The sequence below is a fragment of the Babylonia areolata genome, chromosome 30, assembly GCF_041734735.1.
Source record: "Babylonia areolata isolate BAREFJ2019XMU chromosome 30, ASM4173473v1, whole genome shotgun sequence".
In the NCBI taxonomy this organism is placed as follows: domain Eukaryota; kingdom Metazoa; phylum Mollusca; class Gastropoda; order Neogastropoda; family Buccinidae; genus Babylonia; species Babylonia areolata.
In genome coordinates, this window is record NC_134905.1 from 20,652,657 (window position 1) to 20,658,672 (window position 6,016).

At 44.1% G+C, this 6,016-nt stretch overlaps 1 long non-coding RNA gene across 1 annotated transcript in view; it reads left to right on the forward strand.

Annotated features, from left to right (window-relative positions):
- Positions 1-5,043, forward strand: part of LOC143275200 (uncharacterized) — a 31,447-nt gene extending 26,404 nt beyond the window's left edge. The window contains exon 5 of the long non-coding RNA XR_013053411.1: positions 4,917-5,043. This is a non-coding gene — a long non-coding RNA (uncharacterized LOC143275200). The remainder of the gene's footprint in view (positions 1-4,916) is intronic.
- Positions 5,044-6,016: the final 973 nt, after the last annotated feature.

A 6,016-nucleotide genomic window follows, 5' to 3' on the forward strand; every position in this document is an offset into this window, starting at 1 on the left:
TATATATATATATAACCATCTTTGAATTTTCCTGGCTTCATATTGTTTTTGCTTTTTTTTTCTTTCTTTTTTTTTTTTCTTATAACGATCTTTGAAGGTTCTTTACCTCTTGATTTCGCTGCTTTTTTTTCTGGTCGTATTTTGATTTGGTTTTTATTTTAAGTAATAACTAATCAATTTATCTTTTGTTTTTATGTATTATTATTCCAGGTATACATCATCATTTTGACATACTCAGTTCTTTGTATTATTATTTTTTTTTATATATCATTTCAGGTGGACCCCATCACGTTGATATGTTAAGCGAATTTCGCAGCTTCATTGTGAAGCAGACAGCTGGACCTACAGACCCTGTGCTGTTGTCTGAGCCACTTGTCCCTGACGACGGACTCTGCCACTGCGGCTTCTTCGTACCACCACCGGACGCCGAGTCGATAAAATCTCTGGACTGCCCAGTGAATATGAACAATGTCAGGGGCGAACAATTCATGCGCAGTGGCAAGTTGACGTTCCTTGGTATCATGTGCTCGCACGGAGTCTACACACCCGCGTACATCCTTGACTACACGCAGCCACGTGAACACGCTCTGGCCATGGCCGGGATGTGCTTCGAAGAAAAGTTGTGCGCCTTCATCAAACTGCACCCTGATTGGGCTCTGAAATCGAGGGACAGCGAAGGGAACACCTTGCTGATGCAGACCTGCTGCGCGAAGCACACCTCGTACTTGGTGGTGGACGCCTTGCTGGAGATCGGGGACAAAGAGTACGTCAACGCTGAGAACGACGACGGGCTGACGGCCCTGCATTTCGCTGCACTCAAGGCCGACGCACAAGTGGTGGAGGTCCTGCTCTTGTCCGGCGCCGACCCCAACGCGGGCCGAGTTCAATGGGGAGACCGTTTTTACGGGGTGACCGCGCTTCACCTGGCCGTGATCGGAGCGTTGGCGATGAGGTTGGGCTCCACCCGGTGTCTGGAGCTGCTGGTGGACTTCAACGCCGACCTGAGCGTGGAGATGTTAACGTTCCTGAGCAAGGACGAGGGGCTGACTTTCAGGTTGGAGTGCGGTTGCGGGGGCTGCGCCTCCTTTCCGCTACTGTCTCCCTCGTGGGTGCTGACGCCCAGCTTGATCAGGGCCGGCAAATGGATCGACGAGCCCTGGACCCCCGCGGGCACAGCGCTGTACCAAGCCGTCAAGAACGGGCTGGGCCTGCAGGCAGACTTCCTCCTGGACAAGTACCAGGAAACCCAGCATGTGCCTCAAGTCCTTCGTGTCCAGACACACGACGACGACCTGACGATGTTCGGTGTGGCGACACAGTTTCTAAAAACCGGAGTACTGGCTGCGATGATCAGGAAAGATCCGTCGGTGGTGAACCATCCGATGCCCGCACCGTACATGGGAGTGGGGTCCGCGACCCCTTTGCACATCGTGTTGACCAAACCACGCCTTTTCGGAAACTCGTACCACTGTATAGCCTGCTCTAAACAAATGCGAACCACCGAGAGCTCCGTGGTCGACGTCATTGATGTCATACTCATGTCGCAACAACTTGAAGTGAACGTTAAGGATGAGCTTCACCGGACGCCCCTGTTGCTGGCTGTTCAGAACGGACATGACTACATCATCGAGAGGCTGCTCGACAAGGGAGCGGACCCCACGGTAGTGGACAAAAACAACTGCTCCGTCCTGGAGCACGCCTTGCTTCTGGAGTCCGAGCTTTCCCTCAAGGTCATGAAGATGTTGCTCAGGACCGGCGTCTGTCATCGCTGGAGCAAGGAGACGTTCGGCAGCTCAGGCGCCTTAAAGATACTGTACGATAACAGGGACTGGAAGATGTTCCGTTTCCTACACTGGGTGGGCGCCGTCAGCGATGACAGCCGCATGCGGATGATCGTGAAGGCAGAAGCGGACGTCAAGAACTTGGAACAAGCGGATGAAAACCAGGATATGTTGCTTTTCCTCGGAGCGCTGAAAACTGCCAACCCGATATCTCTGAGGAACGCAGTTTCGCTGGCAGTGTCCAGGTGTCAGGGGGTGGGCCCCCCTGTGGAACGACGCCAGCAGCTGTTCCGGCGTGTTGGAGAGTTTATGGTGGAATTCAGTCGGAAGCACGATCCCGGGGATGTTGGAAGTGTGGAAGTGGAGCATGAGAAAATGGAGGTGGATGACTGCGATTACCAGCGAAGTCTGAACTCCGTTTGGGAGAGGCACAGACTCGATTTTGAGAAACTGTACCTCATCTGAGTAATGTGTGTGTGGGTATGTCTTAAAATGTTGAACGTAATTCATTCACTCTAATAAGAGCTTTGTATTTGTACGTTTTGACGGTGTGTGTGTGTGTGTGTTTTGTGTGTTTGTTTTTTTGTTGTTGTTTTTTTTTTTAAGAAAACAAGAGCGCAATTAACAAAGGGGAACTTAAGAAGCAAACCAAACATGCTCAGTACACAAAACGCGTTAAAAATCTATAACGACTATCGTCTTGTGCACTGACATGCATGTATCCGTTTTACCATATAATAATCGACCAGACAAACAGATCCTGACCAGGGTTCATATTGTCAAGGTGTGGGGAAAAAATGGGGAAGTTGCAGGACAATGATCCCAGGCCTTGAAAATATGAATCTTGAGAGGAGTGTTTGTGAATTGCACACACTGCATGTAGGAAGGAGAAAGTGTTCATATGTAAGAGGGGACTGTACATATGTATACGTAAATATATATATGTATATATAGGGAAGGGGGAGTTTACAACGTCAGTATTACGTGGAATGAAACACGCGCGGTTGAAGTTTTTAATCATGTGCTCAATTTTTTTTTTAAACTTCCATTACATTTCCGTCTTGAAACAGCGAAAAAAAAAAAAAAAAAAAAAAGTCATTTTTAAATTAACATGGTTTTAATCGACCTTGTAACATCATTTTGCGATTTATATTCCGACTGGTCTTGAAGAACCTGAAAGTTTGGGTGTTTTTTTTTCAGCCCTGAAATGGCTGCTAAAGTGCTTTTAGGTGGTATGTTAGGTAGGTTGGGCCATAATGTAATAATGCAACACTGATGATTTTGATACGGAGACTCAGTTATGCTTGGTTCGGTGAATTCATTTGCTTGCTTTGCCCCCAAAACGCTGGATACAGGGTAGTGTGGTTTTTTTTTTTTTGTTGTTGTTGATTTTGTTGTTGTTGGTTATATCTTGATTTTATGATGTGCAGTCAACACAGGGAAAGATTTTTTTCTGTGGATTTTGTGTAACTTGATGCATTATAACTGTCTTTATTATTTTGTTTTGAATACGTATATGTTGTTGTTGTTGTGATGTTTCAGTACATGGTCAGTCATTGAGCAGCTAGTCGCTAGTCGCCCAGTTAAGAAAGAAAGAAAAAAAAAAGTTGGTGATTGTGTTTCTAATGTTAAGGGTACTGACCCATCACAAATGAGAATTTGTGCTGTCGACGTTGCTCTGAAGAGCATTGATCGGTGACCCATTTTTGACACGCGTATTAATCGGTGTTAAAAATGGGTTTTGGTATTATGGTGAAGATGAGGCCGACATGGTTTTATGCGTGTGAGAAATGTGACTTTGTGCCGAATCAGTGTTTTGTAACTTGTTTCGGGCAGTGTGACAAGTGTGTGAAAGCATGCATTTCACTGCGATATGATGTTGTTGTTTAGAGAATCAAGAGTCTGTTGTGAATTTGATCGGGGGCAGGAAGAATCCGCCCCCAGTCTGATTAACCCCTTAACTTGTACGTGATGGTATTTTCTTGCATCGCTGGACTCCCAATTTCTGAGGGTATTGAGTTTGAATCCTCGCGTTTTCTGTTAATCATGGAGGGGCTAAACAGATCAGTGCCTGTTTAGTGCCTGAGCCCCTTCGTGTGTGTGTACACGCACGTTAAAGATCCCGTAATTCACGTGTCAGAGCGTTCAGTGAATTACGGAATTGGAAACAAAAATATTTACCCCAGCATACAAACCCCCTTGAATAAAATTTATTTAAAAAAAAAAAGGGAGCTGCCTGCAAGGCGGGGTAAAAGAAAAACGCTCACAAACGTTACAGAACACTTGGCACATCGATACCAGTGAACGTGTGTTTTTGCAATTTGATCGCATTTTTGGTTACATATCAGCATTCATTTATTTATTTATGTAAGCTTATCTATTATTTATTCCCCCGTTTTTTTGTTTTTGTTGTTTTTTTTGTTGTTTTTTTCTCAAGGCCTGACTAAGCGCGTTGGGTTACGCTGCTGGTCAGGCATCTGCTTGGCAGATGTGGTGTAGCGTATATGGTTTGTCCGAACGCAGTGACGCCTCCTTGAGCAACTGAAACTGAAACAGCAAACTTTGATGCTTTTAAAATCTTTTGTTTTTCTTTTTCAAGAGGCCCATGGTTTGGCTTCAGCTTAATTTCTTTCTGTTTTTGTATTCCTATTTTTGTGTTCCTTGCTCGCGTGTGATTTCTGCTAATTAAGAAAACGAAACAAAACAAACTACCAGAATGAAAGAAAGCCTCTTTCTTTCGCTCACCTTCTGAAACTTGGCATCACACACACACACACACACACACACACACACACAAAGTACTGGTATTCCACCTTTTCCCCCCTCCCCTTTCATCACCCGCGTTTCCCCCCCAAGACGGGAGTATGGCTGCCTACAAGGGCGGTGGTAGTAGTAAAAACAGGTCCATACACACGTGTACAAAAGCCCACTAATGGTACTGTGCGAGTGTGTGGCAGCCCACGAACGAAGAAGATGATGATCACTAGCTGTTTCGTGTGTGTGTGTTTGTCTTTTGTTTTTAAAATCAATTTCAGCAGGAAACTGATCATCCGTGAAGCCGTGAAATGTTTCGTGTCTTTTTGGGTTTGGGTGGTTTTTATCTATCTAATTTTCTCTCTCATTTTGTTTTGACAGGTTGCCTTGTGTTTAGTTTCCCACTCTGGGCGGGCCCCACTGCCTGTTGAACGCCCCTTGAATGGAGCTGCAAGCAACTGCCCCGAAGACAGAGTGTGGCGGCCTGCATGGAGTGGGTCCGGGGTAATTATGAGTTGTGGTCGTTATTGTAATGACGGGCATGCTTTTCGTTTAATGATTTTCAGTACTACTTCCGAGCAGTGGCGCGGTTCTGGAAGTTGAAGTACCCCCCCCCCCCCCCACACACACACACACACCCTTTCTAATTAGTGGGCTTGTCTCTGGGATTATGCAGAGTTGACAAGTTTTAGACACCCCAGTTCTTGTTTGTTTTTGTGTTTTTTTTTTGTTTTTTTTTTTTTTTGGGGGGGGGGGGGGTTACTGATGATACATATCTGTCCGTAACAGTGCTTATGACTGAGACGTATCTTTTGTTTAGGAAAAATTGTTCCCACAAGTGATTTTTTTTTTTTTAATCCATAAAAACTGAACGTTTGCGGCAGACATGTCTGTTGTTAATAACGTATTCATGCTCTCTCTCTTTTTTTTTTTTTTTTTTTTTTTTGTCTTGAATGAAGCAAACATTTTCTTTTCAGATAACGGTCCCAGATTCTTTGGCCGTCAATGCCCTGCTCTCATGGTGACCTCAATTTCAACACCTCTCCACTTCCTTGCTTAGCAAGTAATATATAAAAATAAAATAAAATAAAAAAAAACACAAAAAAAACCAAAAACCAAAAAAAAAACAAAAAAACAAAAAAAACCAAAAAAAAACAACAAAAGCAAAAAAAAGAAAAAAAAAAAAAAAAAAAGTTTTTAATACACTGTACGGGTACCTGAACATTAACACGTTCATGATCATTAAGAGGTGATGCACGTTTCCGTGCCATGTCTTTCATTAATTGTTAAGTTTGAAGACGGCACGAGGAGTGTGTCACAGTTTATGCCATCTAACAACCATGTGTTCTTGCCTCCGCAGAAACCTTTTGAAAGTTGTCATGTTTTTTTTTTGTGGTTTTTGCTCAATTTCATTGTGGCAGCAGAATTAGACGGAAGAAAAATAAGTGATTGCAGTGCATGGATTTTTTTTTTTTTTTTTG